The sequence below is a fragment of the Melospiza melodia genome, unplaced genomic scaffold, assembly GCF_035770615.1.
Source record: "Melospiza melodia melodia isolate bMelMel2 unplaced genomic scaffold, bMelMel2.pri scaffold_55, whole genome shotgun sequence".
Lineage (NCBI taxonomy): Eukaryota > Metazoa > Chordata > Aves > Passeriformes > Passerellidae > Melospiza > Melospiza melodia.
Genome location: NW_026948799.1, coordinates 3,041,339 through 3,059,537, shown reverse-complemented (window position 1 = coordinate 3,059,537; position 18,199 = coordinate 3,041,339). Strand labels below are relative to the sequence as shown.

Sequence of the window (18,199 nt, the reverse complement as noted above, 5' to 3'; positions counted from 1 at the left end):
TTTCTAGTAAAAGGGCCTAAAATCAAAGCTGTGGACATTTTAGTAGGGTTAAGTAGAACACTGAATGAAACTTTTATTTTAGGCCTGCAGTGAGAAGTTCTGAGGCCAGAAATTGGTGGCAGAGTAAGTGCCTTTCTGTGCTTGTGCTCTCCTGCTCTTCTTGTAATTTTATGTTCCTCTGGACACGGTGGGATGTGTTGTCATTTCCTGGGACTTCTGTTGAAGGCAACTGGTTTTCTTTTCAAGGTGATTCTTATGTTTCCCCTCATGGCTTCCCCAGGTGACCAACCTCCGTTCCAAGGTGTCCTGCTCTGCCATTGTCACTCTGGGAGAGCTCTCTGTGACCTTGAAGAAGGACATGGACTCTGAGGTGGATGAGGTTGCTCGGGTCCTTCTCCAGATGGTGTCCAGCTCCCCAGAATTTGTTCAGAAGGCAGGCAGTCAGACCCTGGGGATCATGGTGGAGAATGTGACTCCTGCACGAGCAATGATTGCTCTCATGGACATGGGAGTCAAGTAGGTTCTTCTTCTTTTAGAAATTCTTCACCTTTGTGTGTGTGGGAGGGAGAAGGGATGAGACAGAGAATGGGAATGGTTGGAGGGAAGGGTCCTGTATCCTGCATCTTCTGTGAACTCAGTGACTTAATTCTCCAACCAACCTCACTTCTTTCCTCTTGTCACCTATTTCTGCCCTCCTGCAGCCCATTACTTCTCAGAATCACAGAAGTGTAGAATATGGGGAGTTGGAAGGGGCCCATCAGGACCATCGAGTCCAGCTCCTGGCCTTGCCCAGAACAGCCCAAGGGTCACACCAAGTTCCTGAGACTGTTGCCCAAATGTTTCTTCAATTCTGTCAGGCTTGGTGCTGTGACCACTGCCCTGGGGAGCCCAATCACCCTCTGGGTGAAAAACCCTTTTTCCTGATGTCCAAACTAAAGCTCCTCTGACTCAGCTTCCTGCTGCTTCCTGGAGTTCTCCCAGTCTGTCAGATTTTCCTAGATGTGGTGATCAGTGGGAAAGGGAAAGTGCCTGCAAAGGCCAAGGATAGAGCCTTGTGCTTTTGTGGGCAGAGGGACAATTGCAATTGCAGCTGTGAGCAGTGTTTGCTATTTCACAGTGCTAACCACCGAGGCCCTGGGAAAACCATGTCTCCTCATGATGCCATTAACTTGAGAAATGAGGAGGGTCCTTGCGGGGGCGTGGAGCACATGGGGGACAATCTGCTGGGTGTGGCACAGCCTGCACAGCAGGTGCAGCTCCTGCCAAAGGAGTCTTGTATGACTGTCCTGGCCTTAGAGCTCTACTTTCTATTCAGACTGATGTTTCATGTTAGCCTTGAGATGATGAATCACTTTACAGGCACCTTCACAGGCTGACTGCCATGGGACAGTTGGAAAAAAAGCTGCCTTAAATGTTGGTGCTGGGCCTGATAGTTCCCAAGAGACACTCTCTAGAACAGGACAGCCTGGCTAAACTGCCTGTCACCCTTTCCTCAGCTTTGCAATAGGGTAAAAAATTCAGATGGATCCATTGCCAAGCCCCACGGAAGAAACAGGCTGCATTGTTGGATATTCTGAAACTTCACTGCCCACAACGTGTTTCCCCTTCAGTTGTTGTTTTCCAAAAGTCTGCAGATTTGGGGATAAATGGGTGGAAAGAGCCTCAATCCTGCTGCAGCTCTGTGTAGTGGGTGCCCTCTGATGGGTCAGCATCAATTGTTCTTAAATTCTAAATTATTCATCTGTCATCTATTTCTTTAATCTATCTCAGAGTAAATACTGTGAAAGAAATTGAGTATCAGACAGTGCAGGGAGATTGAATTCCCCCTCTTCCGTGCAGGCAGGCCTAGTGTGCAATGCTACCTTTGTGTTTAGCTGAGGACAGAGCCTTGTGCAGGTGTCTGAAGGTGCAGGGAGAGCCCAGGCTCCTTCCCCCAGCAAGGGCAGGGAGCAGCTCTGGCCAAGGCCGGCGCTGCCGCTGCTCCTTGTCCCTGTGCCCAGGGTTTGCTCTCTCCTCCCCAGCAGCCGCCCCGCCCCGGTGCGCGAGTGTGCGGCCCAACTCCTCCTGTCCCTGGTGGAGAGAATTGGAGTCACCCAGCTCGCAGGCACCCCCAGGGCTGAGAGGCTGCCACACGTGGCAGGGAAGCTTGCTCAGGACTGTCACAAGGACACAAGTAATGATCTTCATTTCACCTCCCAGAACAGGAAAACCGTTTTGTGTCTGGCTGTAAAGGTGAAACCACACAAGAGTGGAAACTAAAGGGAATATGAAGTTACCTCACAGTGTGAATAAGGGTCATAGAATCATGGAATATGCTGAGTTGGAAGGGGCCCATCAGGATCATCAAGTCCATCTCCTGGCCATGTGCAGTGACCCCAAGAGTCACTCCATGTGCTTGAGAGCATTGTCCAAACTCTTCTTGAGCTCTGTCAGCCTTGGCACTGTGACCACTGCTCTGGGCTGCCTGGGCAAATGGCTGTACTGGGAAACCCGAGGTCGGCCAGCAAAAGGAGCATTGCCAACTTTTTGCTGTGGCTTGAAGGATTCTTTACTGAGATCAAAAGATCTCAGATCTGCCAGTCCAACACTTTTGTTTGGCCTTAGGTGCACAAGAAAAAGACAAAGTGTTGGCTGATGTTCATCACTGAAGGATCCCAAACATCCATTTCTCCTTAACTTCAGACTTTCCTAGAAATATTTCAGGGGTCTTTAGCCAACATATTCAGTCTTTCTAAACCTGTTCTGCAGATTTCTAAAACGCTGTTATCTGTGGCTCAGTGAGCTCCACATTTCTTCTTGAAGAACACTGTGGTTTCCTAGTAGCAAAATCAACCCAAACCACAAAAATCCCCTTCCTTTGGTGATGAAATTCCAATTAATAGCTGCCAAGAGCAACTAGCAGAGCAGCTAGGTGTCCCTGGGCATACACATAATATAGAATAATCAATAGGATGCATGAGGTGTTTTGTCCTGACTTCCCTGCCAGTTAAAGAAAGGCAAATTACTGTGCAATGGCAGCAAGACACTGCTAATAAGCTTTGACAACAAAGCAGATGTGTTTTGCTTGGTCCCTGGGATCCTTTGAAGCCACAGAAGCACACCCCCAGTTTCAGAGTGAAATGGTATTTTTCTGTTGTCCCATATTCTCCTCTTGCCTCTTGTGTTCAGCTGACAGCACTGTGCAGTGTCCAGTGGGGTAAATCTCCCTCTTTGCTGAGTAGGTAATGCCTTCTCATGCAAAAATTGCACCTGATGAGTTTAAGGGATCAGCCCCTTCTGTTAACACTCTTCCTGTGTTTGTTCACTTTTCTTTTGTTTCCTTCCTTCCTGCCTTCCGTCCTTAGGCATTATGGACAGGAGATGGTGAAAATGTTGCACAATCATCAACAATTTAAAATGCTTTTGGAACAATCTCTTTCCACCCATGGCCTGGAAGATATTCTGACAAGAATTAAGAAGAAAGTAAGTGCTTGGCAAGAGAAATGTCTCCTTTGTGCAAGTATTGCCTCTGCTAATATGAGATCAAAGATACCCAATCTGTCTTTAGCTCATTCCTCTTCTGCTGAATCATTTTGCTCCTGGGAATGAGCTGTTAATCCTCAGCCTGTTCATCTGCAGACCACAAAGGAACTGATATTATTAGGGAAAAAGTGGGGTTTTGAATATTTTCAATATCAGTCACAAAAAGGAAAGGGAAAGAGGAGAAAATGGGTTTACATTTAAGTGTAAGCCCCCACCATGCTCTCCCTACTCTGCCCCCTGTAAAGCAATGAAGTGAGAATTGTGCTTCTGAAGATAACAGAGTCTTTGCAAAGGACACTGGAAGTAGTCGTGCCAAGAAAATTCCCAAATTTACAAAAGATGTCCAAGTCAATCCTAGTTACTACAATGACTGTCTGTCTTTTGGGAATACTGCCCTGCTGTCCAGCCCTGTGGAGCTGGAAGAAGCTTGGTGAATTCAGCAGCATCGAGTGAAAAATCCTTTGTTTGTTTGGGGGAGGATTTTATATTTTGTTATCGACATTACAGAAGGGAGCCTGCCTTTGTGCAGGAGCAAGGAGAGTGAGTGTTGAACCAAATTGACTTCCAACACAATGGGCCAACCCCCAAAAGAGTCCAATTTATTCTGTTGATTCCTTTACAAACACTTGTTGCCTACCAGTTTGCATTATTCCCATTTATGGTCAAGACTAAGGAATTTGGGATTTTAGACTGCTGCTCAGTCTGGTAGCACCCATAACCTGCCTTGGGCTATTGAAAACAAAGAGTTGGCATCACTGAATCTCTGGTCTGTTTCCATCTGTAAGTTAGGAAATGTTTCCCTAAGCCTTGGTAGCAGTGATCCTGGTTCTAACTTATGTTATCAACAGGGAATTTCCTGTTTTATATTCTAAAGATTGATGAGGTTTCTCTATGTCTTTGTAGGGGATGGAAAACCAGAAGGCTGAAGGCCCATCTGTCAAGGAGCCGGTGAAGGAGAGGAAGGATGGCTCAAAGGAGCCTCAGGCCACATTGTCTGCTGGCAAACGGTACTGAGCACTTTTGTCAGATGTGACAAAGCACATGACAGGCTTTACATGTCTCTTCGTCAGGAAAAACTTTCTGGCAGAGATGATCAATGCCACAGATTGTTTCCTTTCCCTACTCTAGGATATGCTCTAGGATAAAAAATGTCTACTTCTGCATTGTGCTGAACACAACTTCTCTGGAGGGGTTTCCACAAAAATGGAGAGACAAAAAGACACCCATTGGTTGCAGCTCAGAGGATCCAGTGCAGTGGCAAGGGCAGTGTTGTGGAGGCTGGGAGAGGGCCAAGTTTCTGCTGCCTGACTTGGGACAAGTAAATTCAAACAGTGTTGTAATCATATTGTTGTATATCATATTTCCACAGTCTCATACCTTCTGGGTGGAACATGTGGAATGTGCTATGGAGATTTGTTTACCAAAGGGTAATTTCTTAATTGGCCACTGGTGATGGTGTTTTGGATTCAATTGACCAATCTGGTCTGTCTGTATCAGACTGTCTCTAAGGGCAATGAGTTTTAGCGTAGCATAGCGTAGCATAGCAATTGATCAGCCTTCTGGAATCATGGAGTCCATGCTAATTATTTCCTCGACAGGGATGCCATGCTACGATAATTATAACCAACAGGTCCTCATTTGGTTTTATTTTCCAGGGTGAAATCTCCCTCTGATGGACACCTCCTACCCCATGCAAAAGCTCAGGTCACGTCACATCCAGCTGTGGAAGAAACAGAGCTGCTCCAGAAGCTTCACCATCTCCTGGAAGCCAAGGAGTCTCAGACAAGGATGGAAGGAGTGGAACTCCTCCTAGACCTGTGCAAAAACAGCCCCCAGCTCATCTCCACTAACATTGCCCAAGTATCTTCACTGCTCCTTTCCTTTAGCTCCTTTCCTAAGCCTGTAGCAGCAAAGTTAATTCAGTGTGTCTTGGCACTCTGTCCTGGCTGTTTGGGACACGCTGGTCCCTCTTACCCAGAAGAAATTTAATTCAGGTCCAGGCTTCAGGACAAGTTGTTTCAGTCCAGCTGTATTTGTCTGGCAGGTGCCTATTGATGCTGTTCATCAGATGATGGCAGAATTTTCTGCTGGTGCAACTGCTGCTCTCTCCTACTCCCAGCTGGGTGAAGTGAAGGGAATCCAGCCCCTGAAAGCATGGCAATTGTTCTCTAGACCAAAAATGGGTTTGCACAGGGAAGAGAAGTATCAGGCTGGGTTGGTTTAAACCCAGTTGCTTTTTTAAGAACACTTCTATATACTCCATTTTGTCTTACACAGGCACAGCTCTGGCTACTCATTTCCATCCTTGTTCCTATTCCTCTTGGTAAAGACAGTGCTCTCCCTTCTTGGGGGTCTCTTTTTCTCTTTGGAAAAGGAGAAAACACAGCTAAGGACTCATCTCTGCCTTCTCCTCCCAGTAGCTGCTTTTTCCCTTTTTCCAGGAAAAGGTGCCTGATAATGAGGCTGTCAAGGGACTGACCCTGCTCTAATGAGAGCTGTACAGCACATGACATTTCAGAAGTCTACTTGTTACTTAGAAAAATGGTCTGGATCCTGGAAGAGTTGATCAGAGCCCTGCTCTTCTCCAGACACTGGCTCAGAAACAAACAAAAGAAAACTTAGATCTCCTCCAGCCGTAGTTTTGGCAAAATCATAATTGCCCTCAGTACTTGAGGCAACTGTATAGAAAACCGGGCATTGTAAACATCTGCTTCCATTCAAAGCAAAGGTACTCTTTAGCATTTAGAAATGGAATTGATTTAATGATTTATAGATGGAGAGAAATACCATAGGAACTATTCTGTCCCCAGCCAAACCTCTTAAAAACAGAAGAAAATCTTTCAACTAGCATGAGGTTGTGCCACCATTCCAGTGAGTTGCCCCCAGGAAAACAGTGAAATTGTGCAAGCGAGTGCTGACCTGACAGAAAGAATCACTCTCATCTTTGACATTGCTGACTGCTACATCCACTCTTCAAACAAGGACATTTCAATCCAGCCTTCACGTTGCTTGTTCTCTTCACAGATTTTTGAATATTTTGTCCTGAGAATATCTGACAGCCACAAGAAAGTGAAGCAGAGGGCACTGGATGTGCTGGCTGAAATCACAGGAGCCCTGAAAGATGCCTTGAACCCGGTGATCATTGGTTTGGTGGAGGGAATAACAAAGAACCTGAACTCAAAGGATCCCAGGGTTGGTGGGGCAGCTGTGAAAGCACTGGGAGAATCCATTGCTCATTTGGGTAAGGCTGAGCCCTGGCAGGGACTCTCCTCAGCTTCGTCTCTGTCTCTCCTGCACAAGAGAGCGCTGAGTGCCTTGACAGCTGCTCTTGTCTGTGGAACACTCCAGCTGACACCCACCAGAGGCTGTGCAGGTGCAGTCCTTATGCACCATCCCCAACAGGCTGGAATGGGATCAGCATTTCCCAACAGTCCCAGGAGCCCTTGGCTCTGTGCTGCTTGTCTGAAGAGCAAGTCCTGGACTACAGCTCTGCTACAGTTCAGGGGCAAAGGGGGTTTGGAGTTTGCTTGGGCCCCGTCTGACTTCCCAAATGAACAGCTTTGCTGTTGGCATGAAGGGACACTGACCCATCAGAGCTCCTGCAGAGCAGCCACCTGGGAGGCTCTACATTAGAGGCATTAGCTGCCTATTTTCCACTTTTCTTCTTTGTCTTCTATTTTCAAAGGGGAACTTGTGATTCACCAAGTTCATTTCTTTAGAACAAACAGGTATAAACCCAGCTGTCAATGATGCCTTGTTCCACCTGTTGTTTTGCATGGGGCAAGATGGCCACAGCAATTAACTACATAGGCAAGGGCTGCTCTAAATTCCTTTGCCACACACATTTATGTCAGTTCTGAAAATTCCATACTGGGGGAATATGCCTGAAAAAAGGAATGTTGAAGAGGCAGATCTTCAAGGGGAGTTTCCACTTTCTCCTCCCCAGCTGCTCTGTGATCTCAGGAACTGCCTGACTCAGTGCCTTTCTGTGTCCCAAGCATGGGGCTCTTCCTTTGTGCTCTGGGATGCAAAACCTTTCCACTGCTTCCATGTGACTGAACTCTCAAGGTCCCTGATGTGAAATGTTTTAACACAGCTCCTGCTACAGCAGACAACTTTGGATTTTCAAATGTGAAAGGAGAGTTTTTCTTTTGGAATTTAAAACCCTGCCAAGTATGCTGGAAGGAAAGAAGAATAGGATTCAAACGTCTGCAGAAATGTGCTTGATTTTATAAAATGGGGTTGGCCCTGCCCTTCATCCTATGACCTGAGAAAAGTGAGCAGAAACGTGTGTTTCCCTTGTAGATAAAGTGTCCCTGCTGAAAGAGTTCAGCTACCAATGGAATCACCTGAGTGGCCAAGCCCTGCTGGATGTCACCGAGCGTATCACAGGTTTGGCCTCCCCTTCTGAGCCCAGAGCTCTTCCCAGGGAGCATTTACAGGGAATGCCTGTGAGCAGACAGCAGAGCAGCTCCTCCAAACCAGGAGGTGCTGAGCTTGTCCCTGCTGCCCCATGGCCAAGGCAGGTGGGTTTGGCAGGTTTTCCCTGGCTGCTGCAGAGCTGGGCAGCACCTGAGATGGGGGCAGCGCTCGGCCTGGGGCTGAGCTCTCACTGGGGCATCTCAGAACCACCTCCAGCAAAGGGAGGGCTAAAAATGCCCCAGCTGGCTCCTCTCTGGGGAGCTCAGGGACATCTGTGATCTTTGAAGGGAAATGGTGGCAAATGCTGTTTCAGGGCATCAGTTTGTTTTGTCCTCACAGAATTCTTGTTTTTCTCTTGGAAAGTTTTGAGGCTGAACCGTGCAGAGCCTGGGGGTCACAGCTTAGGCCAGAACTCAACAGAGGTATCAGAGGCACGGGTTTAGTGCAAGGCAGCCTCTGGGGCACAGGGACAGAAGCAGAGTGCTGAGGCTCCCTGCCTGTGCTGTCAGAGGGGCCTTGGACTGAGCCTTTCAGGGTGTGCAAACAGTGTCTGCCCGTGTCAGCGCTGCCCAAAATGCTACACATGCAGCTGATAATTGATTCCTCAGAGGAGCTTGCTGTGTCAGCAAGAGCCAAGGAATGGAAAAAGGATAATCTCAATATATAGCAGAGAAGATGATTGATAGCCTTGCTTTAACTGGGGCTAAATCTACTGCTCATTATGCCAACATCTTTAAATGCAAGGCTTAATACACTTTGTGTCTTCATTAGGAATCTCAAAAGGGCATGTTCAGCGATTGGGAATGTCAAAGGCCCTTTAAAGAGCATTTGAAAAATATAGATCTCCAGCAATAGGACATTTAGTTTAGCACTTCTTTTGATCTCTTTTTCAAATAAAGGAATTAACCATAAATTAGGACTCCTTTAGAAAAAGCAGATGTTCTCTCTGAGATTTAGCAGGACCGGACAGCTGTTCCTCACATTCAGTAGTCACTGATGTCTTTAATTGCATTTAAATTCAAAGGAATTCCCATTTTAAAATGGGTACCTTTCTTGCTTAGCAGAATTGGTTTTGGGTACTTGCAGGACGACTTTCAATGTTGATGTCTGCTGGTGGATTAACAGCATAGAGAAAATCAAGTCTCTTCCGCCACAGAATATTAAATTGCTGCTGAATAACATTTTGTCCAATCAGAAAATAAGAATGGTCTCCAGAGCATTTCAGGTTTTCATCTCTTAGCCAAATCTGCCTGTTGCAAGGAGCCTGTTGCTAGTAAACATTTGTCCGTGTTTGATACAGTTCAGTTCAGAAAATGGGCAGAGAGATTTCAGAGACAATATGAGAAAACACTGGTGTTTTGGTTACATTTCAGTCCCCTGTGTAGCATTTTTCTTTCTCTATGCCCCTATTTCAGTGGACATATAAGAAAAAGTGCCATTACCATTGGGAGGGGAAGTGGCAATAAAATGTGGAGATGCCCAAATGCCAAGGCAATGGGGTCTGGGTAATTCTCTAGAGATGCCCTGAGGTTTGAAACAGCTCTTTGTTGGAAGCCCCAAAAGCATTCTGCCAAAGACCCCAGCTGGTCACTGATGTTTCTCATCCAGCTGTCAGGCAGCAGCCATCGCTGGTGGGCTGGAGTTTAGAGGTGTGTTCTAATCCTGCCCTTTGCTGTGTGCCACTGAGCAAAGGGAAGAGCCAGATTAGGCATCTGGCACTTGACATCAAAGTTACAAAAATTGAATCATCCCTTTTATTAGAAATCTCTCCATTTCCTCTCTATGGTACATTTCCAAATCTTCAGTGCGGGTTTAGACAACTTCTTAATGGAAATCAAAGGCAATTGGACATTTGATTCATTGTTCATGCAGAGATTGTGAAATAATTTAGTAAAGGTAGGAAGTCTGCCACGGGGACAAGGGCTCTGGTTGGAGCAATTAGTGCTGAGGGGTTGGTGGTTCTGTTTCCAGGATGCTCAGCTGCTTTTCCCGTTTCTGGATCAAGGGGCCCTGGGTGCTGTTTTGCTGCTCTTGGCCAGAGAGGCTGGCAAGAAGCAGAAGCAGAGGCAGATCCTTGTTGCAGTGAGGCTGGTGGGTAAGGAGCTGTGTCTCTGTCCCAGCAGTGCTTGTGCAGGGGGTTCATGCCAGGAGCCCTGAAGTCGCCCAGCGCGACGCCCTGCCCGTGCTCTGGCCCTGCCTGGGGAACAAGGCGCTGCCTGTGCGGAGCGCCAACGTCCGCACCGTGGCCACCAAGCTCGCCTCTGCCCTCTGCAAGGTGATGGGCACCCAGCTGAAGGAATGTGCTGCCAGCAAGCCTCCACATGTGCGGGAAAACCTCTCCAGAATGCTGGGCTGGTGAAGGAGAGATGTTCTCCAGAAGGCTGAGGAAGCACTGAGTTGGACACCTCTGGATTTGCCTTTTGAGCTGTGCCAAAAATGACAGGATGCTAAGGAAGGGTGTGCATCTGCCCCCACTCTCTCCACCACATTTCCTAGTCATGGCATGGGGGGCCTGAAGCAACTCCAGATGGAGGACAAGATGAAGGGCAGTCATGGCTCAGCCTCACACAGAGGTGAGGGGGGAGCTGGGCTAATCTCTGCTGGCAGGAAGGGTCTTGTGGCAGCCCAGAGAGGCTGTGCACATTGCCAGGGAACAGCTGTGCCCAGCACGTGCCCCTGCAATGAGCTGTTCTGCTGCCAGTGCCCCTGGAGCTGTGGGGCTGCTGAGCTGTGGGGCAGGCAGAGGAGCAGGAGGGTGCATGTGCAGCTGAGCCATTCCTGGGGAGCACAGGGCTCTGGGCTCCCTGCTGTCCCAGGGCAGCCCAGAGGCCAGGCTGGGCCTGTGCCAGCTCTGGGCAAGTGGCTCAGGGTTTTGCCCTGGCCTGCCTCAGTGTCTGCCAGCAGGAGCATGTTTCCCTGTGCAGCTGTTTGGACATTTCCAGGAAATGTGTCCCAGGAATTATGGAGCTTCAGATGCTTTAGGTTTACATGGTGGCCTCTGTTAAACTTTGCCTCTCTGTTAAACTTTGTGTCTCCATTTTGCAGATCTGGCTGGTTACAGTCCTACCGAGAAGTTTTCTCCGGACACTTCCCATGTTCCCTCACCCACAAAGTCCTCGCCTCCCGTCCAGAAGAGCTCTCTTTCCTCCAAGCTCAGGAAGAAGCTGCCGCCTGTGTGAAGAGTGTTTGAAGATTAGGATTGATGCGTTAGGCTTGATAGTTATAGCTGTACATATGTTCTGATCTTTGGATGTAATTTTGAATTAATGTCTTTTGATTCTGTCTTTAAGTTTTGATGACATACTTTTAATGGTATATATTTTATTTTGATGATGAAAAACAAAAAAAAAAAAAATAAATAACATTTAAATAAACCAGGAGGAGAATGTGAGACCATGACCTGCTAGCCTAGAGATTATGGGAGTGCAGCTCATTCAGTGTGCCAGTGTCTCACCACATCCTTTCCTCATTGGGCCTCTCCTCTTCCTCTTTGGCCATGGTTTCTTTGTGTCATTTGTGCTGCTGTTTTCAACTTGTCATTGTAACAGGGCCACACATTGACATGTTTGGGAGACAATGGATCCAAAAGATCCTGTCTACTCAAAGGTTTTCTACCTAGGTGTGTTCTGTGCTCACCAAAGACCTGAGCAAAGAAACCAAGAGAAGTGTGCCCAAATCCCAAAGCTTTGCTCCTTTGCAATCTCCCACAGATCTGGCTCACAGGTGTCTTCAATCACAATTCCATAGGTAAGAAGAGGTCATGGATTTCACTGGGAAATGATGCACTGCTTTGGCAATCACCTGTATGTATATTTACCCAGGACAGCACTCCAGCTGTGTTGTTTGCCCCTTGTTTGCAGAAGGATGAGTGCACTGGGAGGCCAATAACAAGGGCTCCTCCAATCTGCACTGCAGCCTGGCTGCCATTCAGCCCAGAGCTAGGGGATCATTTGTTCCCATGGACCAGTGCTTGCCAGTGGAATGAATTCCTGCACAGCTGGAAGAAGCAATTCTGGATTCAGCTCCAGCTCTTGGTGGGCTGCATGATCATTGACAATGATGCCCTTCCAGAAATTATTCTGCAGTTTCCTTTCATAGTCATTTGAAGCTTTGAAACTTCACATTTCAATTTGCTTTGCCTTAGGGAAAAACACTTCTGGGCCCAGTGCAAACTGTAACCTTTTGGCAGCCAAGTCCTCATGGTTGCCAGCTTCTGTTGTTACAGAATGTCACCTGGCTGAATGAGTTTGCTTAGCTTTGGGTCTAGTCCTGGCCTAGTAAAACAGTTGGTAGCTCTATACCTTCCTTTCTCTTCCTCCCTCTTTTTCCTTATTTTTCCCTTTTCCCCCAGTTCCTCCTCAATGCATTTTGCTGTGGCTATTCAATAAAGGTACATTTGTTTTGGTTATAGCAGCAACTCCCTGCACCGTGTCGGTGTTTTTTGCATTCTGAGATCAACCCACAAACTACCACAAAACCCGTTCGTAAGGATGGATCATGACATTTGTATACATACTACAAAAACCTTCTATCAAACCTTAAAAATTCTCTACAAATTCATTTCCAACATTACTGGGCCTGGCACCGCCCAGATCTGGTGTTTGCTGCCACCACCAGTGCCCAGATCTGGAAATTCCCTTGTTCTGGCAGAGCCAAGTCCAGCAATTTTCTGGTAAAGAAAGCCAAAATCCGGCAATTTCTGCTGCCGGCACCGGCAATGCCAAGATCTGGTGTTTGCTGCCACTGCCCGTACCCCAGTCTGGACATTTCTTATTCCAGCACAGCCCAAGTGCAGCAATTTTTTGGAAAAAGAAGACAAAAGGCAGCAATTTCCTGGTGCCAAGACTGTCACCACCCAGACCTGGTGTTTGATGGCACCGCCCATGCCCAGATCTGGACATTTCCCTGTGCCGCCACAGCCCAAGTGCAGCAATTTGCTGGCAAAGAAAGCAAAACCAGGCAAATACCTGGTGCCTACACTACTCCAATCTTGTGTTTGCTGACACCGTCAGTGCCCAGATCTGGAATTTTTCAGATGCCTGCACAGCATAATTCCAGCAATTTCCTGGCACAGAAAGTTAATATTTGGCAATTTCTCAGTGCCAGCAACACCCAAATGCAGCAATTTTCTGGCAAAGAAAGCCAGAACCCAGCAGCTTCCCAGTGCTGCCACCAGCACCACCCAGATCTGGTGTTTGCTGCGCAAGTGCCCAGATCTGGAAATTTCCCAGTGCTGGGAAATTGCCCAAGTGCAGCAATTTGCTGGCACAGAAAGCCAAAACCCGGCAAGTTTCTGCTACTGGGTCTGGCATTGACCACATCTTGTGTTTGCTGTCCCAGTACCCAGATTTGGAAAATACCTGGTGCCAGCACAGACCAAGTGCAGTGATTTGCTGGCACAGAAAGCCATAATTTTGAAATTTGAAGGTTCTGGCTCCAGCACCATCCAGCTCTGGTGTTTGCTGGGACCGCCAGTGCCCAGATTTGGAAATTTCCCGATGCCTTCACAGCCCAGGTCTAGCAATTTGGTTTTAGCTAGCTTAGGCAGAGAAGTTCCTTTGGACTGTGACTTTCCTTTCTCTTGGAATTGTTTAAACCTGCTCTGGACTCAAAACCCAGAAAAACACCGGCAGCAGCTCACACCTGTGGCCCACCGAGCTCTGAGACACTGCATTCCAGCACCAGAGGGACTCAGGAGAGACCGAGTGAGCCAACTAAAACCCACAAAAAGGACTTTCTGAATTTGCCATCTCTTCAGCACTGTCAGAGGTTTGATTTAATATTATTCATTTTTCATGCTTGTGAATACTTTACTTGTGAAATAAACTGGGTTTTTTTCACTTTTCTCAAGGGAAGTCTTTTCCTGAACTAGTAGGGGGAGAGGCCGCTTGAACTTGCTTTCTAGACGGACCCCTTTTGGAGATTTCCTCCCAAAATTTGCCCTAAACCAGCACAAACAGTCACAATGAAAATTTCACCAGTGCCATAATTTCCTGATGGAAAGTCCTGTGACCGAAGCTCGACCTTGCTCTCCGTGAAAGATTCTTGGGAAGAGCAGACAGGAGAAGATTCCTGGAAAACTGAAACAGCTTTCCAGAAGGGAAATGAAAATGAAACAAACAATCCAAGATGTTTTCCTCTATTAATTTCTATCCTCCCCTTTTCCATGTTGCACTACTTCTCCATCCCAGTAATTCCAGATGCACTGCACCTCTAAGATCTGTGACTTAGTGATTTTTAGACGCTCTAAAATACCATGAGCCACACACAGTTTTCCTTCCCCTGCTTTATTGGAAAGCAACACTGGAGGTGTAAGTGCAGTCCTGGGGTCAGGTAGGAATCCTACCCCAAGGGAAGGGGCCCCGACAGTGTTTGCCCCTCAGCAAGGACAATGCACAGCAGGAAGCGAGGGGATCGCTGTGCCAGTGTGCAGGAGTCAGGGCTCTGCATCCGGGCTCAGCGCTGCAAAGTTCCCGTGTTTGGGCAGACGGAGGGGCTGTCCCCGGGGCGCGCGGGGCTCGAACGTGGGGCTCGTGGGGCGAGCGGGGAACGGACACGGGGACGAACGGCCCCGGTGCCTCAGTTGCAGCGGCGGCAGCGGCAGCGGCAGCGGCGGCAGCAGCGGCGGCAGCAGCAGCGGAAGAAGCAGCAAAAACAGATTCGTTTTCTCTCTTTCTTTCTCTTATTCTCTTTCTTTCTTTCTCTCTCTCTCCCTTTCCCTCTGTCGGGCACCCTTCCCTCGGGGTCCCTTGCCCGACGTCCCTCCCCTCTCCCCGCCTCCCTCTCCCCTGCCGGGCCGGGCCATGCCCCCGGCCCGCCCCCGGCCCCGGGCGGGGCTGCCCCGTGCCCGGCCCCGGCCGTCCCGCCGCGGTCTCGCCTCCGCCCGGCTCTGGCCGTGCGGGCGGTGGCGCTGCCGGGCGAGCATCGGTGCCGGGGGCCGGGGCGGCACCGCCACCCTTCGGCTCCGCCTGGCCCGAGCCCGGCCCCGGCCCCGAGGCAGGCTCCAGTCCCGGCCCCGGTCCCGGCCCCGGCTCCTCCCGGGGCCCACGGAGGACACACGCGGCGGGGCCGCTCCCGCCGCCTCCGCTGCGGCTTTCCCGGCCCGAGCTCCCCCCCTCGGCAGCGCGGCCGCCGGCCCCGAGCCTCCCGTGCCGCGTTCCGAAGATGGAACGCCTGGGCATGGCCGGCCCGGGGCGGGTGAGGGGCGCTCGGGGGCCGTGGCTGGCCCCGGGCCGAGCGCTGACCGCCGCGTCCCGCCCGCAGGTGAGGCGCAGGAGGCCCTGCAGGAGCGGCACCGGCTGGGCTCGCTGCTGGGGCGCGCTCCAGGCACAGCCATGGAGCAGAGACCCCCGAGAGTGCCCAAGCTGGCCTGGGTGGAGGAGGAGGAGGAAGAAGGCCCTGGAGCTGCCCCAGTAGAGGAGACTGAAGAGGTGGTGCCGTTCCAACCACCGCAGGAGGGTGAGGGGCAGAGCTGGGCTGCAGGGCTGGAGCCTGCAGCCAACTTGGCCCCATCCCATCCCATCCCATCCCATCCCATCCCATCCCATCCCATCCCATCCCATCCCATCCCCTGGGGAAATGCCCACGGACAGGACGGAAGAGGGGCCTGGCAGACACCCCGCAGTGGCTGTGCTCCATCCCCTGGAGCATCCCGGGGCTCTCTCTGCCTGGGCAGCGCAGGGCTGGGCCGTGCTCTCCGGCCTCTCCCGCAGCCCCTCAGCTCTGGCTGCGCTTGCTCTTTGCCAGATGCAGCCCTGGAGCGCACACAAGAGCAGGAGTCCAGCCGTGGCCGTTTCCGCTGTACAGGGCAGGTACCTGCAGCCCCCCCGACCTGGGCCTGTTGTCCCTGCTCAGCCCAGCACCATGTGTGCAGCACTCCATGCAACATCCCCGGTTTCTTGCCCTTCTGCTACAGATGGCTGGCAAATTCATGAAGAGGATTCAAGAGGAAGAGACCAGCGTCATGGGCACTGTGGTCAGAGCATACCCTCCCATCTTCAAAACCAAGAGCAGTGCTGCCCTGCTGGATATGCTTGTGGAGGAGGGTCCTTCCAGTCCAAAGCAAGTAAGCAGCCTGTGGCCTGGCATCCATCCTCCCAGCAATTGCTTGGCCTCCTAAACCACGCTTGCTGCTCACTGTAAGCCTTGAGGCCATGGCAGTGTGGTGGCAAGGGAAGCACTTTTCTGGGGCAGCTGGGCACATGACTCCCTCTGGCAGCTTTCCAAGTCTCCTCTCCCTTCTCCAGGTGCCTGCCATTGTCAGGTACATCCACCAGTGGCTTGTGGCCAGTGAGTTTCCTGAGTACAACCTGCACAGGCCCCTTCTGGATCTGACAGAGGCACAGCCCGCTGATGTGGTGATGGCTCTCCTGCGTGTGGCCCCATCATGTGACAGGTACAGGGCCCATGTGCCCACAAGGCTCAGGGCTCAGCAGCCCATCACCCTGTACAGCCTGTCCCAGTGGTCTGACACACAGAGAATTCCAGGGTCCTCTGGCTCCCCCCTTTGCCAGCCCCCAGCATGCTGCCATAGTCCCTCCCTGCTTCTCAGGGGCCAGTCCCCACGGGCTGGGCTGCCTGTGTGCTGAGGGCCAGTGGGCAGAGGCAGAGCTGGCAGTCAGCTCAGTTCCCCACTGCAGCCCAGGCCATAGTGCTGTGTCTGAGACCCCCCTGAGACAGAGCTCTAACCCCACAGAGCTGCTTTGACCATGTGGAAGAGCATCATGTGCTCGCCCCGGACTGCAGAGCCAGTGCAGCTGATACTCCTGGATGTGCTGGGGAGCTGGCCAGAGCACAGCACGCGCACCTCTGATGGGGACAGAACGGGTGTCTTTGGCCTGGCTGTGAGTTTCTGCAACTGGCCTTTGCTGGCCCTAAAGCCGGCCGCCTCTCCAGTAGCTCTCCATCCTCCTTCCCCCACTGCATCTCCCTGCCTCAGGTGCTGGCCTGAAACCTGGCCCAGGGGCAGCTTCAGGCCCACCAGGCCTCGTGCTCTCCCTGCCACGGTCTCTCCGGGCCTCTCCCTGCCACACTTGGGCCCAGCCACACGCACACCTCGGCACTGAGTGCTGTCTCGGGGGGCTTTGTCCTTTGCAGGCAACTGTGGTGATGTGGAAGATCCTCCAGGAGCCCCGTGTCCCACGTGTAGTGAGGCTGTATTTCCCTCGCCTATTTGTGCATCTGCTCTTCCAAGTGTTCTTCAGCACAGAAGAGATGGCAGAGGAGGTGGATACCTTCTGGAAGGGATGCCAGGAAGAGCACGGCCTTGCCACCAGCCCCAACAGGTGCTCCATCCCACTCCTCCTGTCCCTGCCACGTCCCTGGGCAGGAGCCCGTGTTCCCAGCATGACCTGGGCTTTGCTGTGCACACAGGTTTGCAGTGCAGACTCTGAAGTCCCTGCTCTGCCGAATGCAGCACGAGGATGTGGTGGTGTCAATGGAAGGCAAGCGTGGCTGGGACACGCTGCTGTGTGCTGACACCCACCACTATGCCGTGGGTCTGCTGGCCAGGTGAGACCCTCTTCTTCCCACTGCCTCTGACATTTGTGCTCTGTGCCCAGGGAGCACCACACGGTCCCCGAGGTCGTGGGCCAGAGGGCCTTGTCACTGAGGGATGGCCAAGCAGATTGGAAAAGGCTGGGAGAGGAGGGTGCCCACCAGGAGCTGCCTCCCAAATAGCCCAGGGCCCCTTGCAGGATGCTGGGGAAAGACCAGACCTGTGTGTGTAAGTCCTGGCAGAGGTTGGTCCCCCTGTCCCACAGTCTTGGTTACTTTATCTCCTGCCAGGAAGATGTGCTGTGTCTCCATCCCCTTGTGTTCCCGGATCGCTCGCTACCTGCTCCGGCTGCTCAGAACACAGGAGCCACGCTGGGAGCTGCCCGCCCTGGCGTTCCTTGTGGAGGTGAGCCTGATGGCCAGCGCTGCCTGGCTGAGCTGCCTCCCAGCTCTCTGCCCTCTCGGAGCCGCAGATGCCTGGCACGGTGCCCGCACCCTGTGCTGCTGCCTGGGCCCAGCCCCGTGCGGCTCTGGGCTCCTGACAGCCGGGTCCCTGTCACTGCCCTGTGCCTTTCAGGTCCTCAAGTGCCTGGACTTGAGTGAACGCGGTGCTAAAAGAGTCCTGAAAATCTTGTCAAGGCAGCTGCAGAGCGAGTGCAGGGAGAGGCGTCGCCTGGCGCTCAGGGGCCTTCTCAAGCTCACTGATGATCCCTGCATGGTGAGAAGGGGTCAGCAGCTGAGGCTGAGCTGGGGAATGCAG

At 51.2% G+C, this 18,199-nt stretch overlaps 1 long non-coding RNA gene across 1 annotated transcript; it reads left to right on the top strand.

Moving 5' to 3' along the window:
* The first annotated feature begins 15,341 nt into the window (after positions 1-15,341).
* Positions 15,342-15,948, top strand: LOC134413894 (uncharacterized). Its single transcript, XR_010026607.1, has 3 exons — positions 15,342-15,402; positions 15,691-15,755; positions 15,860-15,948. It is a non-coding gene; the product is annotated as an uncharacterized LOC134413894 (long non-coding RNA).
* Positions 15,949-18,199: the final 2,251 nt, after the last annotated feature.